Genomic DNA, 12,319 nt, shown 5'->3' with positions numbered 1-12,319 from the left:
GCGATCAGGGGATACCACTCCGCCTAAATCGTATCAGGCCCTAAGACAGAAGAGGGCTATTCACAAACTACATTTTGTAGTTCATATAGTGGTACAACATTGGTACTACTTATATACTACAACATGCTATTCACAAACTGGTGTGAAGATGTCCACCTTCTATCTTTTCTAGCCGACATCTCGGACAAAGTGGTAGATTTAGGATTAAATGTGGGAGGGTCAAGAGGGAGTGGTAAGAACATGGGAAAGACTTACTACTAAATAAGAGGGGTTTAAGGAATGATAAGGAGGGTTTTATGAAGGGACATACACCCACTCACAAAAGAGTAAGACCATTGCAATTCACAAATGATGCTTACTGTGGTCCATACGGTTACCAAACAGTGGTGAATGTACTCCAGCACAGCCTTGCAGTAAGTCTAGTATCACACATGGGCATTGATAGGCAGGTAATGCAACTTTCTCCCATAGAAAATAACGAAGACAGGGAATTAATATAATACCGCACAGGAAATATTTTATAATTTTAGAAATTAACAATTAATTCTTAAAAATATATGAAGCTCTCAAATAATTGCTCAATAAAAAGAATTAAAAACATTAAGCTTATAAACTTAAAAACCGTTTTGTCAATACAGAAATACATAACTTATTTACATTATCTAATTATTAATTACTAAATTGCTAGTGCAGGTGGCGTTTAAAAAATATTAAAAAGTATATATTTAAATATAAATTGATTATTTAATAAACATTATGTTTGAAGAGTTAATGTGTTGTGCCATTTTATTTTAATAGTTTTAGAGTAACAGCAAAAATAATGGGACCCCCTCACAGTAAGTGTAAGGTCAGGGAAAAGAGGGGAAAACAACACCTATATCTATACAAACATTTCCCTCATTGACCAAGAAATTTCCTTTGGAAGTATGCCAATACTCATATGTTCATTATTTATTTGATTTTTTTTATAGTAAAGCATTTCTTTTCTTTTCTTTTTATATTTCTTTCTTCATTATATCATTTAGTACAAATTCAAAACGATTCATTTCATTACATAAGAACACAACAATATATGCATATAGTAACTTATGTTAGTTCAGTATGCCAGTGTTGTAAAATAGATATGCTATTTTATCTAGAACTGATTTAATTGTATCTGAAGTGGTCCTGAGGAAGGTTATTCCAACCGAAACGTGCGTCGACCCAGTGCCGAGTCTCATTGAAGTGTGATTCTGAGACCCGTAATTTTGGCAGAAGAAGAACCAATAATATCTTGGAGTTTCTCACTGTCTAAATTCTTTCCTTACCACTAACAGAGGTGGTGTTACAAATGTATGTGGATGAATGAGTGTGTATGAGTAGAATGTATGTATGTAGTTGACTTATCAGGAGGACGTTGTATATAAATATATATTTTTGTATTTGATAGAAGTTATAAGCAATAATCATGGCTATAAAAGAAATGTACCTATGATCATATATTGTTATGTTCTTATGTAATGAAAAGAATCGTTTTGAATTTGTACTAAATGATATCATGAAGAAAGAAATATCAAAACAAAAGAAATGAAATGCTTTACTATAAAAAAAAAATTATGAATATATGAGTATTGGCATACTTCCAAAGGAAATTTCTTGGTCAATGAGGGAAATGCTTGTATAGAAATAGTTTTAGTGTATTCATAATTCTTTTAAACGAATTAACATTTTTACTTTAAATAAAAACATTTGTAATATGTTTATAAGAAAGAGTAAACATAATCATTTTTCCCTATACTTTACTGTATGACGGTGACCCCCTTCTGGTGGCAGAGATCTCCACCTACCATGCAAAGTTACTAGTATTAACTTTACACTCATAAATGTAATCTTAGATTTCCCTCCCACCCCCCTCGCTTCCCCCCGGAACTAAGGGAATGAATGGAGATAGGCCCACACTTAGGTTTAAATCTATGCTTGGAAATGGTGAATAGCAAGAAAGTGTAGACACGCTTCTTTGCAAGAGTAAACTTGCGCGGTAAACATGCGCATAATTAAATCTACACTTGTATAGCTACCTTTGTAAATAGGACCCTAAGACTAAAACACTGCCTGATGGTAAACAGCCATTAATGCTCCTGAAAAGGAAGACAATGTTTCAGTGTACAACTTTGTACCTTTCAACATATAACTTCACTTAACACCATTAACTGTGCCGCAGATATATATAGTGAAGATTGTGGCAAGACATCTGCTACTTTTAGATGATGAAGATAAAACAGAAAACCATAAAGCTATATGGATTTCAGAAAGAAAGGAACGTTATGGTGTGACATAACACACAATAACATACCTCTAATGTAGTATGAATTGTGCTTTGAGACCCAACATATTCCAATATTGGTCAGTGGTGTAAAGTTGTTATAGCGGTTACTGAAGTACTAAATTAAGCTCAGAGGTGAGATCTGCAGCACCACAAACAAAATATGAATAGAAACATGCAACAATCAATATAAAGTCATCTGAACAAAAAATAGTGTTTAAAGTCATACAAAATTTGTTTTTAAAGTAAAATGAACCATTTATCATATAACTATTATGTTATAAGCATCCACTGTGAGGATGACTTCACCTTACTATGTAATACAATGCCATTTACCTTATTAATATGCAAATGATGCAGACCAACACACATAGAATCAAGTATGATTGTATAACATATGTGTCATTTGTCAGTTAACTTTTCCATAACCTAGTACCCACATTTGGAAGCAGAACCCAAAGACGTCAGGTGTCAGTCACTTGGGGACTAGGGGGAAGCCTGTAATTGAGCATGTGCAGATCACTATAGCAAACGTTAAGGGATTATCAGGCAGGCACACAACTGGAAGTTCTGAGTATAAAGCTGGTCTATCAAGATATCATCCTCCACAATTAATCCGACAGCTTGTAGCTGTACCTGAAAGTGTGATCAGCCAATAAAATTCAGTCTTTCAGAACCAGCCTGGACATCAATGATGCCCACCATCTACATGAAGCTCAACCCAACCACAACCACGTTTGTGCTCATCAATGGAAGCATGGTTGAATGCCTGATCCAAGCATGCTTTCTCAACTTGACCCTTGGTGGATTCTCTCCCAAATACTTGTCCAGTGACAACTTCCTGTGACTTTTACAGAGACAATAACCCATCCTTCACAGACCCTGTCAAAAAGAAATCCCAGACAGATCAACACCAGCTGAACCTTTCTCCAGATTTCAACCTTTTCCTACCTTGAAACTTTTACTGCATATTATAAAGAAAAGCAAACTGAAGCAGACCTGTTGTAGTGAATCTCTTTCCACAAAACTGTTTCCTTGATTTGTTTAAAAATACTTAGGATTCTCAGAATGTCAAATCCATACTCGTGAATGTTCTTCATGTTAAAAAGATCTGTGTCGAGTATTATTCAGGTTCACATAGATCTCATGGGAGTGGGGAGGTGGCGACATGCCCCTCCCACTTTCTCTTCTCCACTCTTTCTCCGTCTCCCTTACTCAAACAACTGTTTTTTTCCTTTAGCGTAGACTTCTGCCTCTGCCTACACTTACCTGGATTGTTACACATACCCTAATCCCTCTTCCTGCCTATACCCTAGTACTTCCACCAGCATTTAAAGACTATTACTTCTCCTCCACATACCTCTTCTAATACCCTACACTCTCTACCCCTACATATCCTATAGCATCTCTACCTATCTTATAGCACCACTATGCCCGGCTATTCCCAATTACCTCTATCCATGCCTCTTCTGCAGGTCTTCAAAACCATACATGTGCCTTAGTACCTCTACACTACCAATTAGCTAGCACCGCTACCCCTGGCTGTACTCACCTGTACCTCTTCCTACTTCCTAATTATTCTACCTTTACCTTTACCCAAGCAACTCCACCTGCAACTATACCCTAACATCCCTTGCCGTACAATAATATATATATATATTGCTGCCTGTATCTTAGTAACTCTACCCCAACCTACACTTTAGTGCCTATACCCTTGCACCTTTACTCCTAGCTGTTAGGTACTACTGTATGCTGTACTCTAATGCCTTATCCCCACTTACATCTTAATGTCTTATTCCTACCTTTACCCAGTTAACTCGACCCCACCAAAATGCTATTGCCTCTACCCATACCTATACCCACTTGTACCCCTAATCATTCCTCAGTCGTTCCACCTCTGCCATAGTACCTTTGTGTATACATCTACCCCAGCCTATATATTTATACATTCTACAACTTCCACAATACACTGGTCACTGTATATCTGCCTATACCCTTGCACTTCTATTCATACGTTCAACTTATTATATCTTGTCCCCTTTTCTAGTGTTTTTGTTGTGAAATTTCATCAGATTGCTCTGTGGAATGAGTATCATCATTTTGAAATTCACCAAAATGAGGTTTCTGCTCTTTGGAGTCATCAGGGAGGTGTTCTCCATGTTGTTATCACCTCATCACTGTACATGGAAATACAACAAACATCATCCCATCTCAAATCTGCTCTCTCTGTTTCTCCTATAAGTCTGCATCAGATTCAAACCCTGAGGTGTGGTTTCCAATGCAAACAACACCAAATAACACATACTCTTGAAGACAAGTCTACTTTTCTCACCCTGCACAGGAACATAACCAAAATACAGAGGAATAATAGACAATAAAACAAGCCCTTTCCTGTGTACACCCTGAGTGTCTAGGACAACATTCTACATCTGTTGAATGTGTCTATCTAAAACATTTCAGGAATGGTCTACTGACTCCTATTCTATTGAATGCTGGCATTTCCCCTGTCTGTGTGTTTGTGATATCTGTGCAGTGCAAACTTAGCCAAAGGACTGTTTGTAGTCAATGGCAAAGACACAGTCAATGAGTAATTCGAGGGGAAGCTGGGCTCTCAGAGTGAAAGTAGACTGCCATTACCAAACTGCCTGCCTTTCCTTCATCTTCAGTACAATCAACAGTGCACCCTCTCATAATGTACTGACATGTCTGTGTGAACATGTTAGCTCTGCAAATGTCTGTGTGTGCACTCCAGAACCATGCACCTATACAGTTATTACCCTGCTAGCATAAAAAGCTTTACACTGTTCTATGGGGCCAGATCTGCGCACCGCCCCCCCCCCCCCAATATTGTCAGTAGGCAATACCCTCCTGTGAAGAAAACGGATCAAGACAAATACAACTTTTATCATGAAAATAATCTGCTCTAAAAACAAAATATTCCTCTGTGTGGATTACATGGCTGGATTACATGGCTGCAAAAGGGCCTGGAAAGGGAGAGGTATTTACCTCAGCAAGTAAGTACCAACATTGTGAGGTGCAGTATTTACTAGGTGCAATGCCTCTTAATTCAAGTTCTCCTCTAGAAAATGAGGAATTACTTTCCTTACCTAGATTTGCAGGCATTGATATTTACTGCATATACTCCCAGTGTCACTTTCTCTTTGTCGTCCTTGTGCTTATTCGCCCTCCCGCCATGTCATACTTGCTCTCGTATCCTCCCCAGGATTTGCTTCTCATCCTTATGCGGCTACCTGCCTCCTACATGTTGCCCTTGCTCTGGTATCCTCCTCTGCATTGCTGTCTCATCCTTGTGCTTTTCCCACATCCACTCCATGTTGCTGTTTCACCTGTTGCTTCTTCTTTGTATTCTAACCCACCTTGTTGCTTCCATTTCCTCTGCCCTCCTTGTTGTGTCTCCCACCCTCACCCTCCTTCTCTGTTCCCCATTTTTTTAATTTAGCCATGCTGCACAGCATTGGGGATGTTATACACCATGGCTAAAAACCATTGGCAAAGTCAGAGTTGATCACATTGCTCTAAAAAGGAGCTCATAGGGCAACATCCCTGTCCCTGTCGCCACACCTCCAGAGCCATACCAGTTACTAATCAATGGGAGACCAGCAGAGGTAAGTGATCAGCTGTTGCACAGTTAACACTCTTGTTGATGATATCACCCATCCACAGCATAAACAATTGCGCTCAGCATGGATGCCGGGGATTTGGAAGGCCGGGAAGGACAAGCAGCCAGGCCAAGAGGGACCAAAATCCAGAATAAGTGCAAGTGGGACTCACTAGCAACCGCCGGCTGCCACCGGCAACCGCTGGCTCAAAAGAACTGACTTTAACATGAACATGCTTTAGCAAAGTAACCTCCATCAGGCAGTTAGATATAAAAAGATTGTTATTAATGATATAGTGGACAGATGCATTAGTACAAATGACTACTAGTGCTGTATATATATATATATACGCGTCAGGCTCTGCGGACGCCGGATGTGCCTGGTTTTCCCTCTGCCTGGAGTGTACTGATTAGGGAGTGTGCCCCGCATTGGGTAACTTGTGGACAATATATATTGCGGCCGATCCGGCCGGGGGCGCACCGCCGCAGAATCGAGCGGTTCCACTGCTGAGGGCTGACTCAGTGGTTTGGATCTTTTGGCACAAGATTTGAATGAGGGCTTACATTAAGACACACCCGTAATTATGGACTATTTTGCCAGATGGCTGCCACCGAGCCCACTTGGGTTTTAGTATGAAGAACTACCGGTCCCAGATTGCACTTTGATTTTGCAGACTCACCTGATCTGTGTTGCCTAATAAAGATGGGAGAAATACTGGTGTTCTTGTTGATGGCGGTCATTTGGAGAGCAGAGAGCCTATGAGGAAGGGCGTATGCCCAAAACGCATCAGGCTCTGCGGACGCTGGATGTGCCTGGTTTTCCCTCTGCCTGGAGTGTGCTGATTAGGGAGTGCGCCCCGCATTGGGTAACTTGTGGACAATATATATATATATATATACCACAACAACAATGGCGAACTGAGCCCACGCCGCTTCTTTCTGGCGGGCCTCAACGGAGTTTCACCTTACCCCAATAAATCCACAGAGACCGCTGTCAAATCCTTTCTACAGAGACAACACTCGTGATCAAGCGGCGGAGGCTGGGAAACGCGTTGGGTGTGAGACGCTAAATAAAAATTCACCGTGAAATGCAAAATGGGCCTCAACTTGTTGTCTCTGTAGAAAGGATTTGAGAGCGGTCTCTGTGGATATATATATATAATCACACAAAGGTTGCCCAAATGAGGATGCTGCATACACCGGGGTTACTGCACTTGACGCCGCAGACAGCCGTGGATTGAGTGAACTGCCTCCCCCTTTCATTCGCCAAACGCGTTTTGGGCTCCCATGAGCCCTTGGTCACTGGCAGAGAAGATGCAGGAAGCGGAATGCTGGAAATTTGCTTTATTTAAATATTGAGTCCCGCCCATGTGGGCGCAAGGTATAATGGATAAGATAGTCCGTAGTAATACCCCTGGACTCACATTCCTCTAACCAAGTGGTTACCGCTGCTGCACCTCTTTAAAATGTATATTCCTGGTCAGGTGAAAAGTCTTGGCAACACCCCTTCCAACCGCTATAATGTCACTGCGGCTCAGGCCCCCGATGTCCTGGCAGCACCTGTAATACCAAGTGCCTAGGGTCCGCTACAAGCGTCAGGGCATCCTCGCGACCGGACATGGCTGCTTTAAATCATCACACAAAGGTTGCCCAAATGAGGATGCCGCATACACCGGGGTTACTGCACTTGACGCCGCAGACAGTCGTGGATTGAGTGAACTGCCTCCCCCTTTCATTCGCCAAACGCGTTTCGGGCTCCCATGAGCCCTTGGTCACTGGCAGAGAAGATGCAGGAAGCGGAATGCTGGAAATTTGCTTTATTTAAATATCGAGTCCCGCCCATGTGGGCGCAAGGTATGCTGGATAAGATAGTCCGTAGTAATACCCCTGGACTCACATTCCTCTAACCAAGTGGTTACCGCTGCTGCACCTCTTTAAAATGTATATTCCTGGTCAGGTGAAAAGTCTTGGCAACACCCCTTCCAACCGCTATAATGTCACTGCGGCTCAGGCCCCCGATGTCCTGGCAGCACCTGTAATAACAAGTGCCTAGGGTCCGCTACAAGCGTCAGGGCATCCTCGCGACCGGACATGGCCGCTTTAAATCATCACACAAAGGTTGCCCAAATGAGGATGCCGCATACACCGGGGTTACTGCACTTGACGCCGCAGACAGCCGTGGATTGAGTGAACTGCCTCCCCCTTTCATTCGCCAAACGTGTTTCGGGCTCCCATGAGCCATTGGTCACTGGCAGAGAAGATGCAGGAAGCGGAATGCTGGAAATTTGCTTTATTTAAATATCGAGTCCCGCCCATGTGGGCGCAAGGTATCGTCTGCGGCGTTAAGTGCAGTAACCCCGGTGTATGCGGCATCCTCATTTGGGCAACCTTTGTGTGATGATTTAAAGCGGCCATGTCCGGTCGCGAGGATGCCCTGACACTTGTAACCCCGGTGTATGCAGCATCCTCATTTGGGCAACCTTTGTGTGATGATATATATAATATATATATATATATATATATATATATATATATATATATATATATATATATTACCTACTGGCGATAGCCAGTAGGTATATATAGTTAGGATTTTTTCCCTATGGGATTTCTGAAAATTCTATGTCTAATAACTTTGGCGTTTGTGGACGGAATTGGCTGAAATTTTCAGGAAAATGGCACATTTTGTTTCTGAGCAGCCCCTGAAAATTTGGGGGGGGTTCTTCAAGGGGGGGCCGAGAAAAAAGGGGGGTCCCAAAACACGTTTTTCCCATTCATTTTTCCATAGGGCGGTTGGACTCACTTTTAGCCCGAACGGCTGAATGGATTTGCACGAAACTTGGCAAAATTGTAGGGACTGTTAGCCCGATGTGCCTTTGCTAGGTCTCAATATATGTGCTTCAGTGAATTTTGAGAAATTAACGTTTTAAACAAGATATATATCTGTAACAGCGCTCCGGTTCGCGTACTTTTCGCGTATCGGAACTTTGCGATGCGAAGCTGATTGGCTCTCTGGTGTCTGTCAACATTCTAAACAGTCCGGAGCGGCCGCCATCTTGTTTCTCGGTAGGATCGAGAGACAAGAGGAGGCCAAAACAAAGGGGGAAATAAAGGAAAGGGGGCAAGGTAGACCCCTTCTGACCCCCTAGGATTGATGAGGGGGATATTATAGAGCCACGCGGGGCAAAAAATTTTTTTTTAAAAAATTCCGATTTTTTCGCCGTAGAGACGCGTCCCGGTACGCGAACCGGGCAGCTAACCGGGCAGCTAACCGGCAGCGTAACGGGAGTCTGAGGAGTAGCTGATTGGCTGTCAACATTGTAAACAGTCCGGAGCGGCCGCCATCTTGTCTCTCGGTAGGATCGAGAGACAAGAGGAGGCCAAAACAAAGGGGGAAATGAAGGAAAGGGGGCAAGGTAGACCCCTTCTGACCCCCTAGGATTGATGAGGGGGATATTATAGAGCCACGCGGGGCAAAAAAAAAAATTTAAAAAAATTCAGATTTTTTCGCCGTAGAGACGCGTCCCGGTACGCGAACCGGGCAGCTAACCGGGCAGCTAACCGGCAGCGTAACGGGAGTCTGAGGAGTAGCTGATTGGCTGTTAACATTGTAAACAGTCTGGAGATCGAGAGACAAGAGGTGGAAAAAAAAAAGGTGTAAATGAAGGAAAGGGGTAAGGTGAACCCCTAGGATTGATGAGGGGGCTATTAAAGTTGCCCGCGGGGCAAAAGAAAAAAATATTGCGATTTTTCGCGGTAGAGGTGCTTTCCGGTACGTTAACCGGGCAGCTAACTGGCAGCGTAATGGGAGTCCGACATATTGTGTTTTTGGAACGTTTGTGATATGTGCACGTGTGGATTTTGTCTAATTAAGGTAAAAAAAATATATATATATCTTTAAGCGTGCTCTGGCGCGCTTACGTTACGGGTTTGGTTTGCGCTGCAGAGACGATACGTCACGGTTATGCGATGCATCATGAGGCGTCTCACGGGCTACGTGATACGTCACGTAATAAAGAATATATTTTACAGCTATAGATATTAGCTTTTAAAAAACCAATGAAATTCACTGAAAAAACCATAGGTTATAGACCATATATAGTTAGGAATTTGCATTTACAAAACCTTGAAAATTCACTGAAAAAACCATAGGTTATAGACCATATATAGTTAGGGATTAGCATTTACAAAACCTTATTTTACTCGCACAAAACCATTGAAATTCCATATATAGTTAGTTGCACTAACTATATATCGCGCACCCGCAATCCATTGCTAATGATGTCACATATTACATCATTCATGACATGGTCAGTGACATCACTGATGACATCACTGATGACATCTCAAATGACATCACTGATGACATCACTGATGACAACACCCAGTGACTGTATGTTTCTGTAAAGTTAAAATATGTCTTACATATTGAAGAATGAGTGGATGTATAAGTGTCTGGATGAAGGATTTAGTAGGTGCATGACTGACTGTATGAGTGAGTGATTAAATGTGTCTCACTGAGTGCATGGGTTAGTGACTAAACTGTCTTAATTTGGCAATCATTATATATGTTGTTCTGTAAACTGCTGCATGTTTAAATCAGTAGCTATATGAGTAACTATATGGGTTATTGAATGGTTGCCCAAGTATTTGTATGGGAGACTGAGTATGTGTGTGGGTGGCTGGGAGGTGTATGACTCTGTGCATAGATGTGTGAGCAGTTGATTAACTAAATGTATGGGTTCAAAAGTGCATGTGGAAACAGCTGTATGGGCGGTCGACTGACTGCATGAGTGTATTGGTGAGTGAATGGATATCTCAGTGCTACATGTCAAAGTAAGTACATATGTAAAACACAGTCCATGTGAGAGTTGACATATATAAATAACTGAACATAAGAGCTAGTGAATGTGAGAGTGGCTGTATCGATCATTGTGAACTTGTATCAGGGATTGTATAAGAGAGTAAATATGTGTTAGTATATGTTTGAATAAGTAAGGTGTGTATAACTGTATAGTTGAGGAAATGGAGGTGTGATTAATCTTTTGCATGACTGAGTAGGTGTGTGAGTAACTCCATGGATAAGTGACAGTCTGTGAGTGTCTGTTTATACTGATTGTATCTAAGGTTATATTAGAGTCTGAAGATGTTCATTGTATTATCACATAAATGATATCATCAGTGATGTGATCAGTAATGTCAAATGAGATGTCAGTGATGTCATCAGTGATGTCATTTGAGATGTCATCAGTGATGTCATCAGTGATGTCACTGACCATGTCATGAATGATGTAATATGTGACATCATTAGCAATGGATTGCGGGTGCGCGATATATAGTTAGTGCAACTAACTATATATGGAATTTCAATGGTTTTGTGCGAGTAAAATAAGGTTTTGTAAATGCTAATCCCTAACTATATATGGTCTATAACCTATGGTTTTTTCAGTGAATTTTCAAGGTTTTGTAAATGCAAATTCCTAACTATATATGGTCTATAACCTATGGTTTTTTCAGTGAATATATATATATATATATATATATATATATATATATATAGCAGCACAAATCAACAAATCCAGTTGATAAACGGCAAGCACACGGGTATCCAGTTGTAGAATTATTTATTTCAAACCCCCTTCACCCTCGACAGACGCGTTTCACAGTAAAAGCTTCATCAGTGTCAGTTTGTGCATAGGAATGATCGCCATTTTAAACCCCACCAAACCTTTCATTTTCCAACAACATAGACAATGGTAAATCTTAGTAAAAGTGGTGGCCATTTTGAAGTGTAGTGTTACACATACATTGCATTGGTTATCATGGCGAATATAAAGTGCTCTAGTGCAAATTTAAAAACATTGACAGCAACAAACATTTCATTAATATCGTGCACACCTCATTTCATTACTTCAATCAAGTATTAAAAAAGGTCCCATCATCATATTTTATAAGAATAGCTTTTTCTAGATTCCTGTTTTTACTATGAGGGGGTGTATCCCCTAAGTGTATTTTTTTTAAGTCAGGGGGACTTCACAACTTGTTGTTCAACTCGTTGTTTCGCCCTGTATGGGCTCGAATCCTACTGATATTTGACAAAAATATATATATACAATGTCACATTCAAGGAGTTTTTAAGTATAGTAATAACACTTGCTGTTTCTATTTTCCAGTTCTGAACTATTAGAGAGCAACTCATATTCCTCTACAGGTGCACCCACATATCCTCATCATTGTTAAGACCCCACGATGTCATTGTTTTGAGGTCAATGATGTATCTAGACTCTGCGATGCGGAGTGCCTTTTCCCTGCCCCCACCGCGTTCTAAGCGCTTGATTTGATCTATGCAATAATAACTGAGGAGCTACCGGATAGGATTTGTCCTTATTCGCGATAGC

This window comes from Lissotriton vulgaris, chromosome 8, assembly GCF_964263255.1.
Source record: "Lissotriton vulgaris chromosome 8, aLisVul1.2, whole genome shotgun sequence".
NCBI classification, from domain to species: Eukaryota; Metazoa; Chordata; class Amphibia; order Caudata; family Salamandridae; genus Lissotriton; species Lissotriton vulgaris.
Note: the sequence above shows the minus strand (reverse complement) of the source record.